This window comes from Mustelus asterias, unplaced genomic scaffold, assembly GCF_964213995.1.
Source record: "Mustelus asterias unplaced genomic scaffold, sMusAst1.hap1.1 HAP1_SCAFFOLD_855, whole genome shotgun sequence".
Taxonomy (NCBI): Eukaryota; Metazoa; Chordata; class Chondrichthyes; order Carcharhiniformes; family Triakidae; genus Mustelus; species Mustelus asterias.
Window position 1 is genome coordinate 155,037 of NW_027590801.1, and position 16,814 is coordinate 171,850.

The 16,814-nt window shown below is 45.2% G+C and overlaps 1 protein-coding gene across 1 annotated transcript in view; it reads right to left on the minus strand.

Annotated features, from left to right (window-relative positions):
* The window catches only part of LOC144487536 (uncharacterized), a gene marked incomplete at its 3' end in the record, with an annotated part of 164,133 nt that extends 152,048 nt beyond the window's left edge, over positions 1 to 12,085 (minus strand). Inside the window, exon 1 of the mRNA XM_078205621.1 lies at positions 11,957 to 12,085. The remainder of the gene's footprint in view (positions 1 to 11,956) is intronic.
* Between the last annotated feature and the right edge of the window lie 4,729 nt (positions 12,086 to 16,814).

Sequence of the window (16,814 nt, forward strand, 5' to 3'; positions counted from 1 at the left end):
GATCCCCAGCCTTCTCATCGAATATAAGTTAAGAACAGAGTTTTATACCTATCGGTATACAGATTCCCGCTGTATGAGCAATCTCCAAGGCCGCGATCGTTCGTCACTGCCTTGAAACAATATCACAGGTTTTGCACAAACAAGTTAATCTGATATACATTGAGGAGACAACGGTTTTCCCTTATCTGGTCCAAATGTAAGAAATAATGAATTCTAACCAAAACAATGAATTCTACAGCACTTCTCATACAAGCTCTAAATATCACAGAGGTCACTTTGACACTTTGAGTTTTGAAGTTTATTAACCCGTTCCCGACTTCACAGTGTACATTGATCTTCAGAAAGCTTGAATAAGATACCACACAGGATCCGACTGGAGAAAATGAAGCAGCATGAAATCAGGGGGAGGGAAGCAAACTGCTTCGATGGGAAGAAACAATGGGAGTAAAGAGCAGTTTTTCCAAGTGTTTGGAATGAGGCAGTGGAGGTCCAGAGGGCTTTTACTCTGGACTCACTCCTGTTAACTGTGTACAACAATGATCGAGATACAGGGCTAGAGGGAGTGATGTAGAAATTTGCAGGCAATATTAAAATAGGAAGCGTAGTAATGAATTCTGGGATCAAGCAACATGTCTGAGATAAATGGTAAGAAGTCTCACAACACCAGGTTAAAGTCCAACAGGTTTATTTGGTAGCAAATACCATAAGCTTTCGGAGCTTGCTGCTCCTTCGTCAGATGGAGTGGTCTCTGTTCTCCAACAGTGCACAGACACAGAAATCAAGTTACAGAATACTAATTAGAATGCAAATCTCTACAGCCAGCCAGGTCTTAAAAGGTACAGATAATGTGGTTGGAGGGAACATTAAACACAGGTTAAAGAGATGTGTATTGTCTCCAGACAGAACAGCTGGTGTGATTATGCAAGACGAGGGGCAAGCTGTGGGGGTTACTGATAATGTGACATAAATCCAACATCCCGGTTTAGGCCGTCCTCATGTGTGCGGAACTTGGCTATCAGTTTCTGCTCAGCGACTCTGCGCTGTCGTGTATCATGAAGGCCGCCTTGGAGGTTCTCATTACAGTGTGACCGTTTGACCTTGGCAGCTTCCATTATCAATGTGGCTTCCGGAAATTTCACAGGGAAAAGTTATCAGGAAATTTGTACAGATTCCTCGTATATTTTATTAGTCGGTGTTCTTTACCCTACAAAGGTTTCAGCAGATTTGAAGCACAAATGATAAGGGATGACGACAATGGAAAGGTCTCACTCACCGTTCCATTGGTATAGAGAATCTAAAATTCATTTAATCCATATCAGATGGAATGCAGAGTCTAGGAGATTGACGCACACACACACAAACACAGATACATACACACACACACACACACACGCACACACACAAAGCCATTATTAGATCTTGCAGCATCTAGCAGGGCAGTGAATCCATTAAATGCTTTCCAAAGGGGAAAAGGTATGGGGAAAGGAGAGGGAAATGGACGTGAGTGGACCATTCCTTCAACAGCTAGAGCAGGTATGAGAAGTTGAATGGTCGCTTTGTTGTAGCCAGTTCCATGATGTTTCAATTCCAGTGCTTGTGCTGGTGTTCATCAAGTGTACATACAACAATTCTGTTTTTCTTCAATCAAGGTTCCATGCGTGTCTAATCTGTTTACTCCAATGAGTGGAACTAATAACAATGTTTACGTAAGCCTCATGGTCTCAGTGGGTGTCACTTGCTTGTATTAATAAAGGGTTCCACTGAGTGAGTGAGCTCAGAGTCAATGAAAACTAAAGGACAATAGAGTTCATCAGCGAACATGTGTCTGGAGGATTTCTTATTTCTACTCTTTGATGTCGAACCCATTTTCTATCGCATCCTTGCAGCGGTTGGAGTTCTGTGTGAGTTATTGTAATCATTGCTGGTTTGGCTGCTCTGATAGTGGAACTTGTTGGTGTCGGGCATGTTATACAGTTGTATGGTTGAAGTTATTATTTCCAATCACGATGATCATTATTTTATTTCAGGCAATGTTTTATTTCAGGCATTGGATCCTAACTAACCATGTGTTTATTGATATTCAGGATCTGTTTGACTTTGTCCAGGTTTCAGTGGGGCACTTGTATAATTCAGGTCAGAAACTCCAAAGGGTTTTATGAAGTCTGCCTGGACCTTAAGGTTTGCAATTTGAATTTGGCTCGGGTGAGCATGAGATGTTTGACCTCAGGTATGATTCAAATGACCTACTGGGGAGCTTCTATCAAACAAAGTTTATTTAAGAATACTGTTAACATGTACAGACAGAAAATGAGCAATAACCTCTGCCACGCACAAACAAGAAAAAAACAACTATGATATTATATTAAACCTTAACAACTAAATAAACAATTCCCATAAACAAAATCCTTGCCACAGGTTTAACACAGAAAACACAAATGCTCACATGATGCTGGATGCATCATGGTTGGATGCTGCAGTTCTCTTGATATACACGCAGACAAGCTTGGTATCAGATAAGTTTGTCAAAAATATCAGGGAGCGAGAAAAGGAAACTCTGTTTTTGCCTGTTTTTGCCTGAAAGCCTCTGCAAGCGAGCGAGGAAATCCTTGCCTCAAATTCCTCGCTAGAAAACCACCGACAGCAGAATTTTCACTCTGGAGAGAGGCAAGGCTGCTTCCAGTCTTGAGTTGAAACAGATTCTAACTAACCAGCAACCAAAACAGAAAGGACAAAACTCTTGGGAGAGGAAAAAAAACTATCCTCCTTGACCTTTCAATCATTCTGCCCACGACAATCCAAAAGGTCAGAAACTCCCTGAAAGGGCATTAGGTCAAGATTTAAAAAAACATTTCAACCATTTAGCAGAAATAAAAGGATCTCTAATCAGACAGCCGAAGCCACAATAAAAAAACAAAGCTGCTCATAACTGCAGTGAACATATTAAAAACTACATTTCTTAAAGTCACAGTAGCATCACACCTGCCACTGAGATCCAGCTCACAAATACAAGGGAAGTCTCAGTGTGGACAGATAACGACGTCACAACAGTGATTACATTTCAAAGGTCCTTTTATGGCATGAAAAGAGCTTCAGGTCAACTACAGTTGTGAAAGACATTTGATAAATGCACTTGTCGCTGTTTTCTTGAAGTTGATTGTGAGGGTGTGTTCTGTGGTGAACAAAATGTAAATTATTTACCGTGCCATTTTCCAACTTCCTGGAAGGCTCTGAAAGAATTGACAAATAATCAGTTGTGACCCCATTATTGGATTCATGAGTTATCCACGTGCTCACTATTAGAGCTCAAATTCAGAGCTCCTGTACATTATTCAACTGATTCAACAGTGAATCAGATCCAATCTCCAACCCAAGGAGCAGAAACTAAATATAGAAACCCCGCCTGTCTCACCAGTGAGTCTGTTTTGATTAATTTAACCGAATCGCAGTTACTATATTTCTGCAATAATGATATTCTCCTTGTTCATTGAGAAGCTTATTTGCTGACACATTGGATAACAGGCTCCACCCTGTTTCTTTAATGTGAGTTGTAAAACTGTAATTTTTCACATTTTCTCTCCTTGCTCTTCATGTCTTTTCTTCCACTCACTGGACAACTTTGTTTTACGATCTGTTTTAAATTTACAGCTAACTTAGTTGCGATTGTGACTCTATCTCGAGGGAGGTGCGGTCTTTCCAAAGGTGTCACTCGGTACCTGGTGGCGATGGCTGCAGCGGATCTGCTGGTTGTCATTATTCGGGTCATACTGGAGAAAATTAATCCCTTCAAACTGAGCGTTGTATTATATTACAGTCGTCATGCCTGTGGCATCAGAGAAGTTATTGCTACCGCAGTTGTTAGCAGCTCTGTCTGGCTCACAGTCGCCTTCACCTTTGACCGAATGGTGGCCATTTGCTTCCAGAAACTGAAGATGAAATACTGCACTGAGAAAACAGCAGCCATCGTTATCACAACGGTGAGTTTACTGTGTTTATTAACCAAAATCCCGGTGTTCTTTATATATACCACCTATTACTGCACAATATCGCGCGAATTCTACTACTTCCTTTCATGGCAAATCTTTGACTGGATAGATCGCATTTTAACTCCAGTGCTCCCCTTCGTGCTGCTACTGCTGCTCAATACTCTCACTGTCAGGCACATCCTGCTGGCCAGTGCAGTCCGCAGGAAACTGAGGGGACAGCGAAACGGGGGGGAGCAGAATGATCCAGAAATGAAGAATCGAAGAAGATCCATCATTTTACTCTTCACCATATCGGGCAGTTTTGTCCTGTTATGGGTGACACGTGTTGTATTTCTATCGATTCAACGAATCACTGGAATGTTTGGTTTCTGGTCAACTGATGGATTTGTAACAGATAAGATAGGATCAATGCTCCAGTTATCCAGTTCCTGCACCAACACATTTATTTACGCAGTCACACAGAGGAAGTTCAGAGAGGAGGTGATGAATGCTGTGAAATATCCCTTTACTGTCATCCGGAATTTCATTAAATGATGGGATGAAATCTGGAAAATTTAAACACGGAGTGGGTAGCAAAATTATTGTTCCTGTCCAGCTCAACTCCTGTGGAATAAACATGTCCAAAGGGCTTTGAAAATGAGAATCAAAATCTTCCTCAAATCTACAAGTTCTGGCCAGGTGGAAGTTTGAAAGTGAATTCTTCATGTTCTGAGAAATAATTGATTTGCGGATATTGCGATGAATTTTATTTTGTCTCAAATACAAAGTTTAAATGAGATCTGGTTATAATATACACATTCTTACTAGTCAAAGGCAAGATTCAAATGACACATATTTCACTTCTCACTAACTCCACAGAATAAACACTGTGAGTTTGAAAGGATTGGAAACAACTGATTCCGAGAGAAGCAGAAACATTGAAGCAGCTGTATAGAGATGATGATTGCAGTTGTTGAGAACTGACAATGAAAATAGTTTGAAAACTGCCTTACCAGGGTAAGTGAAGTCTTTGTGAGGAATTTAGAATGTTAACAAACTGAGAGATCCTGGAAAGGAGCAACATGGAGACAATTGCTGAATCATCAACCTGGGGAGAACAAACAGAATTGGGAAAGGGCACTTTGAGCCATCGCACTTGTGCTAAGTTTAGAAAATGGAATGTGAGCAAACATTCTGAAACAGGTTGTACAGCCCATCCAATTCATTCAATGATCAATAGTCATCATCCCATGTGTTTCTGCTGTTCCCATATCTCTTTATCTACATTCCCACAGTCACCAGTCAAACATATTGCTCAATGTTCTACACTGTATATTCCTCTGGCAATGTGGAATGGTCAGAGAGCTGACTGCAAGACATTGCTGTAAGCCAGGCTCCAGATGCTGCCGCTCTGTTACTCCTTTGGGAGAGATTCTCACTGCTCAGCCAGGAAGAAACCTCAGGAACTGGCCTGGAAATGTTGACAAATATATATTTAAAATGCGGAATGTTCTCTGCCCGTGTCCCCATCTGTGGAATTCTTAGTCTCTGGCATTGATGTCCCCCTGGACTTTCACATGGTGGTCACCGCCAATTAACTGATGGCTCCTCACAAGATGCAGAGCTGCCCCACCATTGAAAAAATGCCAAGAGCCCAATGAATTGACACCTATTTGGGACAGTATCGAGATATAAACATATAATGCAAAATACGCACATCCTCGATGTATAAATGTATCACCTGCTCCTGTCCAAGTCTCTTCCATTTAATCTTACATCCATGTGCCATCAGCCTCTACTGCCTTTTTCCATCAATCCTGTCCCATCACTTCATAATTTAAAATTGTATCCAATCACCTTGGGAACAAAACAATTGTCCAAAGTTGTATTTCTATCTGTCTTTCTTCACACTGTTAATATTCAGATTACTGTTGTACATTTTGCTGTAATTCTACCAAACCTAAGAATTAACCACATTTTATCTGAATAGCAGCAAAGTAGAAGATAATTGTTGAATGTTGCAAGCTGTTTTTCACAGACAAGGAAAGCCCTGGACAGGAATGAACTGTTGGAAATGATGAAAAACATGAGCATCTCCAGATCACAGCGTGTCCAGATTTAATCCCAAGGGAATGAGTGATTGATGAGTTACAAGAGGAAAAAGAACTTTCCAATTCTGGAGTGTGGAAGTTATTGATTCCGTGTGAGGGTTGGAGCAGATAGTCATTACGAGAAGCACTAAACAGGCAAAGCCGCACAGGGACTCTCCTGAAATTGAATTTGGGGGTTGGAGATAGGATGTTGGGCAGGAGATTTAGGGGGTATATGAGGAAAAACCTTTTCATCCAGTGGGTGGTAATGGTCTGGAATGCGCTGCCTGGGGGGCTGGTATAGGCAAGCTACCTCACATCCTTTAAAACATCTCTGCATGAGCACTTGGCACATCATAACATTCAGGGCTATGGGCCAAATGCTGGCTGATGTGATTAGGTGGAAGTTCGGGTGCTTGTAATGTGTTGGTGCTGAGTCGATGGGTCAAAGGGCCCCTTCTCTGCTGTCTGATTCTATGACTCTATGTTTGAAAGCATTTGTGGATCTGGTGATGGGGAATATCACAGGATGGGATAAGGGAAGAGGAGATAAAGGCCTGGTTAATCAAAGACAGAAGGAATGAGCAAAGGCACTAAAATCTCCTGAAGGGTGGGTAATATTAGGGCTCACTTTGAATATCTTTGAAAGGTATTTGGAGCTCGAGCCAGGGCCAAAATGGTCAGTCACAAATTAAACATCGATGTTGAGTAACTGCCGAACTGACCACTTGCTCTTGTTCATTAATATCTGGCTTTTGATTACAGTCACTAGAACTTAAAATCAATGGAAACTCTTTGGGCCATAACCACCTGGCTACCCTATGTGGGATTTTGGGGGGTTTCCATTTCCAGCATGTGAGTCGTTACGGAATGTCACTCCACCACTGATTGCCTCGCTGAAGACGGGTCTTTGTTTCCAATTCTTTCTTCCAGATATCTGAACTCAGTAAACTGTTTAGACAAGACAACACCTTACAATGGCAGAAAATATCTTGGGGAATCTGTGTTGTATCTTCTCGATTGCAGCAACATCTTCCGAAAATCCACACATATTTCTCCAACTGTGGGTTGACGGAGGTTTTATTTAGATTCACCATTATATCTTGACTTTAATGTTCTATACCGACTGGGCAGCATGGACGAGTTGGGCCGAATAGCCGTTTCCATGCTGTAAATCTCTCCGACTCTAAGACTCTCTGACTGCCATCAAAGTCAGGATCTTATTGGTTCTTTATCTTTATCCACTTGAGGAGCTGTTTTTAATGTTGGGAGCCGGAATCCCCAAACCCTTCAGCTTCTTGATATCATCCAAATTTCCCCCATTCAAAATATTTTTTCAGTGAAATGTAAAACCTCACACTTACTGACATTAAATTCCATTGTTATTCATTGGCCCATTTATCTCAGCCACGTTGCTTTGATCCTCAGAATTCAGTACTGCGCTTCCTATTTTAATATTGTCTGCAAATTTCTACATCTCTCCCTCTCGCCCTGTATCCTGTTCATTGTTTTACGCAGTTAACAGGAGTGAGTCCAGAGCAAAACCCTTCTGGGTCTCCACTGCCTCATTCCAAACATGCAGAGGAACTGCTCTGAACTCCCATTGTTTCTTCCCATCTCAGCAGTTTGCATCCCTCCCCCTGATTTAATTCTGCTTCATTTTCTCCAATCAGATTCTAATTGGTTAAATCAAAATACTGCGGATGCTGGAATCGGAAACAAAAATGAAAAATGCTGGAAAATCTCAGCAGGTCTGACAGCATCTGTGAGGAGAGAATAGAGCCAACGTTTCGAATCTCGATGACTCTTCATTCAGCTATGACGAAGGGTCCTCTAGACTTCAAACGTTGTCTCTCTTCTCTCACCATAGATGCTGTCAGACCTGCTGAGATTTTCCAGCATTTTCGGATCCTGTGAGGTATTGTACTTAAGATTTCTGAAGATCCATGTACACAACATGCACTGCATTTCTCCACACGCCACATGTGTCACGGATTCCAGTAAGTGTCAGGTGTAGAGTTCACATTTTGGGCCATGGAAAATCTAAATGTGTGTATCATTAATATTCATCTGCCGTGCTTACTTCATAACCATGAAGGTTTCTTTACACTGGTGTTACATCCACTTCACACAAACTGATCGTCACAAATACCTCACAACATAACTTGTTACATCATGCATGTAGACTTCTCTCATTTCACAATTACATGTTGTATCGCATCATTCCAAGGATTTAACCAAAACCAAAGCACCCAATGTAAAAACATTGGGCCTGATTTTACCATTTTGAGTCTAAGTGCCGAATCTGGGCATCAAATAGATCCGAGCCTGGAATCCTCTTTCCAGCGCACCCATACGCTTTTTGCCGGCTCCGGTCCGATTCGTGCTGTGGGCGGGGCTTAGCGCTGGCGGACCAATTGGAGCTCTGAACTGCGCATGCACAGTTCGAAAAAAATCTGACAGCGCGTCCGGGCGCAAAAGAAAAAAAAGCAGAAAGCGGAGAGAGCGGCTCTCTGACGATCATCCTCGGGGTGGGGGGGGGGGGGGGGAGAAGGGTGGGCGGGACCCAGATCATCCTGGTTGGGGAGGGTGTGGGGGGGGCGGTGTGGGATCCAGATCATCCTCTGATCGGGGGGAGGGTTCCGCTGCCAGTCTGCGGCCAATTGGTGGGGAAGGAGGGGGCAGGGGCCAGATTATCTTCCCTGCAGGGGCAAGAGAGCGGGAGAGATGGCTGTGGCTGGTAGTGTACCAGTGATGGTGTATCCCTTTACAGGCCCAGCTTGGTCCTTCTCCAGTGTCTCCTCTTGGACTTGTACTGATCTTGTAGCCAGTTTTCACACGGATCCACTGTGGAATCGGCCGGTTCTGCTTCATCTTCTTCGCGAGGAATCGCTTCATCCTGAAGGTTTTGTGGGATGGCATGGCCGCACGTCCACTCCGGCAGGAGGGATTCGTTCCTCCAGTGGGGAGGAGGGATCGCCCACAGAGTGGCGGCGGACCCCCCTGCCCTCTCCCTCCCCACCAATCGGCCACAGACTGGCAGCAGCACCACCACCCCCCCCGACCAGAAGATGATCTGGGTCCCGCCGTCCCCCCGCCCCTCTTCATGCTAATGCATTTAAATCATCGGGCCGCCCGATTTGGGCACGGGCTGGACCCGCACCAGGATCGGGTGTTGGTAAAGCCGCGATCTGCTTGGAATCGGGTGCAGATCTCGGTGTAGGCCCGACGCCCAACTTCACCGCGATTTCGCGCATAAGGTTTGGTAAAATCAGGCCCATTATCAGAATCTGCTCATGCTAGCATCCCCATAACTCAAGTATTGTATTGCATTTCCTTCTGGTTTTCAGTTTTGTTTTTTTTTACACAGAAAAGAATGTTTTATTTAAATCCACAGTCTTATTGTCCTTTTTGCTCTTTGTAGGCAGAGTTCCACTCACGAACCCAATTTCCAAATTTACATGCGGTAAATTCTCTGTTCAAGTTAACAATGACCCATAACTTCCGATTAACGGCGGAAAGCCAGAGGCGACCAAATACAGAAGTTTTTTTGCCCTCTTACCTGTGTTCAAAAATTGCCATCCAACTCCCAATGGGAGCAGCAGCCTTCAGCCTTCAGCGATACAATCACCACAGGCCCCAGTGCCACACAGGAGGACTCTCTCCACCCTCTCTTATGATGGACAAGCTTGGGAACTCCCTTTGAGGTCTTGCTTGGAAATAGCAGTTTTCCACTGAAAACAGAGCAGAAGGATTCCCTGCTCTTGGAAAAGGAATGTTGAAGATTGTTGATTTTTTTTTGCTATTTCTTTTAAGTAGTTAATCCTATTGTTATTGGCTCATTTATAGTGTAATTTTTTAATTTTATTTTTCTGATTGAAGATGAGTATTATTTAATATATATAAATGGACATAAGTTTTGTTGTTTGTTTTAAATCTGTGGAACTCCAATTTAAATCTGCATTAAATTATTATATAACTTTACGTGTGGCATGCTTATCAGTGTTCGGATGTTTTAATTTAGAATATGGAAACTGAAAATTTAAATGGGAAGATGAGTGGTCAGAACTTCGTGGACAATGATTTGGAAACCTGCATGAGGTTGAGCAAAGGAGAGTTCACATTTTGGGCTGTGGAAAATTTCAATGTGTTTATTATTAGTATGCTTCTGTCTTGCTTCCTTCATTTATATTTACCTTATATTTCACTCTTCTGCTTTGATGTTTCAAAAGGTATTTGTATTATTCCACATTTAAATGTTTTGTTTTAATGTTTTAATGAAACATTAGTAGAATTCTGTGACATTTTATGGAATACTTTTATGAACAAAAATAATGTTATAAATACAAAACTTTGATACTATGTAAACATTTGACGAAACATTTTACTCAGCAGCCGCCCCATGACATTTTGTTTAATTGCCTCATCTTTTCAAATTTCTCACAAAGTATATTTTCCTCTTTAAGACAACAATCAATGAAATATTTTTATACATTAACGCAACAGTTCTGTTGTCTCTAAACAAGGAGGTCAGGGAGGGAGGTATATGAGAACAAACAAAGAACAATACAGCACAGGAACAGGCCCTTCCGCCCTCCAAGCCCATGCCGCTCCCTGGTCCAAACTAGACCATTCTTTTGTATCCCTCCATTCCCACTCCTTTCATATGGCTATCTAGATAAGTCTTAAACGTTCCCAGTGTGTCCACCTTCACCACCTTGCCCGGCAGCGCATTCCAGGCCCCCACCACCCTCTGTGTAAAATATGTCCTTCTGATATCTGTGTTAAACCTCCCCCCCTTCACCTTGAACCTATGACCCCTCGTGAACGTCACCACCAACCTGGGGAAAAGCTTCCCACCATTCACCCTATCTATGCCTTTCATAATTTTATACACCTCTATTAAGTCTCCCCTCATCCTCCATCTTTCCAGGGAGAACAACCCCAGTTTACCCAATCTCTCCTCATAACTAACCCCCTCCATGGCAGGCAACATCCTGGTAAACCTCCTCTGCACTCTCTCCAAAACCTCCACGTCCTTCTGGCAGTGTGGCGACCAGAACTGGACGTAGTATTCCAAATGCGGCCGAACCAACGTTCTATACATCTGCAACGTCACACCCCAACTTTTATACTCTATGCCCCGTCCTACAAAGGCAAGCATGCCATATGCCTTCTTCACTACCTTCTCCACCTGTGACTTCACCTTCAAGGATCTGTGGACTTGCACACCCAGGTCCCTCTGCGTATCTACACCCTTTATGGTTCTGCCATTTATCGTATAGCTCCTCCCTACATTATTTCTACCAAAATGCATCACTTCGCATTTATCAGGATTGAACTCCATCTGCCATTTCTTTGCCCAAATTTCCAGCCTATCTATATCCTTCTGTAGCTTCTGACAATGCTCCTCACTATCTGCAAGTCCTGCCAATTTCGTGTCGTCCGCAAACTTACTGATCACCCCAGTTACACCTTCTTCCAGATCGTTTATATAAATCACAAACAGCAGAGGTCCCAATACAGAGCCCTGCGGAACACCACTAGTCCCAGCCTCCAGCCGGAAAAAGACCCTTCCACTACCTTTATTAAAGTCAAACGCTTTATTAAAGTCCATATAGATGACATCCACGGCCCTTCCCTCGTCAACCATTCTGGTCACTTCTTCAAAAAACTCCACCAGGTTAGTGAGGCATGACCTCCCTCTCACAAAACCATGCTGACTATCGTTAATGAGTTTATTCCTTTCTAAATGCGCATATATCCTATCTCTAAGAATCTTCTCCAACAACTTCCCCACCACGGATGTCAAGCTCACCGGCCTATAATTACCCGGGTTATCCTTCCTACCCTTCTTAAATAACGGGACCACATTAGCTATCTTCCAACCCTCTGGGACCTCACCTGCGTCCAGTGAAGAGACAAAGGTTTGCGTCAGAGGCCCAGCGATTTCATCTCTCGTCTCCCTGAGCAGCCTTGGATAGATTCCATTAGGCCCTGGGGATTTGTCAGTCTTTATATTCTCTAACAAACCTAACACTTCCTCCCTTGTAATGGAGATTTTCTCCAACGGTTCAACACTCCCCTCCGAGACACTCCCAGTCAACACATCCCTCTCCTTTGTGAATACCGACGCAAAGTATTCATTTAGGATCTCCCCTACTTCTTTGGGCTCCAAGCATAATTCCCCACTTTTGTCCCTGAGAGGTCCGATTTTTTCCCTGACAACTCTTTTGTTCCTAACGTATGAATAAAATGCCTTGGGATTCTCCTTAATCCTGTCTGCCAAGGACATTTTGTGACCCCTTTTTGCCCTTCTAATTCCCCGTTTGAGTTCTTTCCTACTTTCTTTGTACTCCTCCAGAGCTCCCTCCGTTTTTTGCTGTCTGGACCTCTCTTTTCTTTTTGACCAGTCCCTCAATTTCCCTGGTTATCCATGGTTCTCAAATCCTACCCTTCCTATCCTTTTTTACAGGCACATGCCTGTCCTGTAGCCCTAACAACTGTTCCTTAAAAGACTCCCACAAGCCAGATGTGGATTTACCCTCAAACAGCCTCTCCCAATCAAGAGCTGCCAATTTCTGCCTAATCCCACTAAAGTTAGCCTTCCCCCAATCCAACACCTTACCCTTGGGACACCACTCAACCTTTTCCATCACTATCCTAAAGCTAACAGAATTGTGGTCACTATTTGCCATATGTTCCCCTACCGAAACTTTGAAGACCTGACCGGGCTCATTCCCCAGTACTAGGTCCAGTATAGCCCCCTCTCTAGTCGGGCTATCTACATATTGTTCCAAAAAACCCTCCTGTACGCATTTTACAAATTCCTCCCCATTCAGAGTCCCAGCTCTCAGCGATGTCCAGTCTATACCAGGGAAATTGAAGTCTCCCACTACAACAACCCTATTTTTCCTGCACCTATCCAGTATCTCCTGACATATCCGTTCTTCCACTTCCCTTGGGCTGTTGGGGGGCCTGTAGTATACCCCCAACATAGTGACTGCGCCCTTCCTGTTTCTAAGCTCCACCCACAGTGACTCGTTACACGACCCCTCTGAATTGTCCTCCCTCTGCACCGCTGTAATATGCTCTCCAACTAATACTGCTACTCCCCCACCTCTTTTGGCCCCTCCTCTGTCTCGCCTAAAACATTTGTACCCCGGAATATTCAGCTGCCAGTCCTGTCCCTCTTTCAACCAAGTCTCTGTCACCGCAACCACATCCAAATTCCTCGTGAGCATTAAGGCCCTAAGTTCGTCTGTCTTACCTGCTACGCTCCTTGCATTGAAGTATAAGCACTCCAGATCTCCAGGCCCAGTGGGGTCATCCTCCCCCAGAGTGCTCTTCTTCTTTGCCAGCCTTGTCCCAGCCCCAAGCTCGTCCCCAGCCTCTACACTTGTAGACCGAACATTTTGATCCCCACCCCCCTGCCATACTAGTTTAAACCCCCCCCAAACTGCACTGGCAAAACTCCCAGCCAGGATATTCATGCCCTTCCAACTTAGTTGTGACCCGTCCTTCTTGTCCTCTCCTGAAAACTTCCCATTGATCTCGGAAAATGAAGCCCTCCCTCCTGGACCAGTCCTTTAGCCAAGCATTCAATGTACTAACTCCCTATTCTTAGCCTCACTGGCACGAGGCATTGGGAGCAGCCCAGAGATGGCCACCCTGGAGGCCCTACTTTTTAGTCTAGTTCCCAACTCCCTGAATTGCTCTCGTACGATCCCCCTGCTCTTCCTATCTACGTCATTTGCACCAATGTGTCCAATGACATCTGTTTCTTTATCTTCCCCTTTTAAGATGCCTCCTATCCGCTTGGAGACATCCATTACCCCAGCACCAGGTAGGCAGACTACCATCCTGGAGTCCCGTTCGCACCCACAAAATCGCCTGTCCGTGCCTCTAACCGACGCATCCCCCACCACGATTGCTCTCCTAACCCCTCTCTTTCCTTTCCGGGCCACAGAGCCTGACTCTGTGCCAGTGACCTGGTCACTGTGGCTTACCCCTGGAGAGTCATCCTCCTCCACACTATCCAAAACAATATACTTGTTTTGGAGTGGGACCACCACAGGTGACCCCTCCACTAATTGCTCACTCCCCTCCCCTCTCACACCGGTCGCCGAGCCCTTCCTATTATGAGAGACAGCCACTGGAGTACTCTCTGGTACGATACCCTTCTGACCTTTACTCCTCCTAGCTGTGACCCACGTGTCTTCCTCCCGATGAGGAGGGGAAAGGAGGAGAAGGTGAGGATGGGAGAACGAGGAGAAGGGAGGGAGGGGGGAGTGAAGAGTAGGAACATCAAAAAATTGTATGTTACATGTAGCCTGACTCCTCTGTGCCTCGGTTAAAGCCTCAAAAGAACTTCAGTTAAAAAGCCTAGCTAAAAGCGTGATGTACCAGAGGTGGTGGAACATGACTCCAGATTTTCAATCTGCCCTGAATTCTGCAATCCCTAACAGACAGTGTTCACATCAGCTTACAGGAGACTTGCAAATGTCATCTTAAGAAATAGTTAGCTAAAGCATTTGATCCAGCCAAGTTCCATTCTTCCCACTGTAAAGTTAGAGCTCATTTCTCCAAGGGGTTTCTAAGGATCAACATTGCACCAGGGAGACTCTTAAAATTAGGATAAACACTTCTTAAAATACATAGCCAGTTCCAAATGGACTTTAGCTGAAACTTATTCCAGACACTAACGTCCTAATTTATATACGTATGATATATATATATGTTATATATTAATATACTTTTTTTTCTGGACTTAATGGCCCTATTTTACCATTGCGTCGCGCGTGGTAAAGTCGGGTGTGAGGCCATTAACGTGATCCGCCCACTTTACCGAAACCGGGGAATGGTGGCGATCCGCTTCGCGCCCAAAATGGGCACAACGGCGTTTTAAATGTATTTGCATGCATTTCAATTGAATTAATGAACTGCCCACCCAACTTAATCAGCATTTCTCCCTTTACTGTCGCATTCGCCGATCCGGAATCGCGCCAAAATGAACCTGCTGAATAAAAGTCTGAATCGGGCGCTCCAGCTGCTGAAGAGCGAGTTCAGAGCTTCCATCGGCTCTCTGACTCAGATTGGTGGTGGGGGGGGAAAGGGAGGCGGGTCAGGTCATTCTCTGGTTGGGGGCGGGGGGAGTGAGGCCAGATCGTTGTCTGGTTGGGGGGGCGGGGAGGAGGCAGGTCAGATCTATCTCCAGTGGGGGGGAGGGGGGGGGGCTGGAGGGAGGCCTGATCGTTGGCTGGTGGTGGGGGGAAGGGCCGATCGTTGTCTGGGGGGCAGGGAGGGCCGATCGTTGTCTGGTGGGGAGGGAGGAGGAGGCAGGTCAGATGTTCCTTTGGGAGGGGGGGATGAGTGAGGCCAGACCATTCTCTGGGGCGGGGGTGGGGGGGGCGATGAGTGAGGCCAGATCGTTGTCTGGGGTTGGGGGGTTGAGTGAGGCCAGACCATTCTTTGGGGGGGTGGGGGGGTGAGTGAGGCCAGATCATTGTCTGGGGTGCGGGGGTGAGAGGGTGGTGAGTGAGGCCAGATCATTGTCTGGGGGTGGCTGGGGTGAGTGAGGCCAGACCATTCTCGGGGAGGGGGGGAAGTGAGGCCAGATCGTTGTCTGGGGAGCGCGTGGGGGAGGGGGCGGTGAGTGAGGCCAGACTATTCTTGGGGTGGGGGGAGTGAGGCCAGGTCGTTCTCTGAGGGGGTGGGGTGGAGGAGGGAGGCGGGTAAGATGTATCTTTGGTGGGGGGGGGGGGTGGGTCGGCCCAATCGCTCACTGGTTGGGGGGGGCAGATCGATCTCTGGTGGGGGGGGGAAGGGGGCAGTGGTTGCAACCAATCTGGGTAGCAGGGGGTGGGTGGATAAGGGGGACAGTGATGTCTGTGGGGGCCATTGATCCCGCTTTTCGCTCCCGGGCCGCTTTCTCCACTTTCTGCGGCCCAGGAGCGATCTGACGTGGCCGCGCTTTTACAAATGTTTTTCCGACTGCGCTTGTGCAGTTCAGAGCTCTGGTCGTTTCGGGCGCACTGAGCTCCGTCCACAGCGCCATTCACACTCGTGATTTTTTTTTCAGGCTAAGTGCGTATGGGGGCGCCTGAAAGCAGATTTCCAAGTCGGATCTGAATTACGCCGATTCAGCACTGAGAATGAAAATGGTAAAATCAGGCCCAAGATGCCATGACAAAATTGTAAAAAATATTTTCATAAATCTGTCTTTCAATTTCTGTGTATTATGTCTATTTAAAGATTTTTTTAAATCATTGACAAAAAAATTAACCCAGGCAAAGAATGCCTGCTGCTTCTACTCACTGCAGTTCGACCAATAAATGTGTGGAAATAAATAAGGGTAAAAACTCACCTGCCAACAGCGCATGTGAGGGAAGTTAGGAAGAGATTGCAGCTCAGCGCTCCAATACCGGCAGCTTCATAAAACTGTTTCAACTTGGCGCTTCCAGCACGGATGTCGCTGCCTCCAGACTTGCGTATTTTCCCGACACGCATGTGTGGCGCACAGTCCACTCAAGTCAAGACTGGGGCTGGAAGTTGCGGGCCAATGTGAAAATGGCATTTTTGTGCATTAACGTCTCATTTCTTCTCTTGTCAAAATCTCATTGAACTGTTTCCAGATGCTTCTTCTGTTGACTCAAATGGTTTTGTGTTCCTGCTGACTTTGTTCATTGAACCTCTTCTGATCTTGTTGTTTCCTCCAGTCCCATTTCCAATGGATTCTTTTCAGTTCTGTTTGGAATGTTCT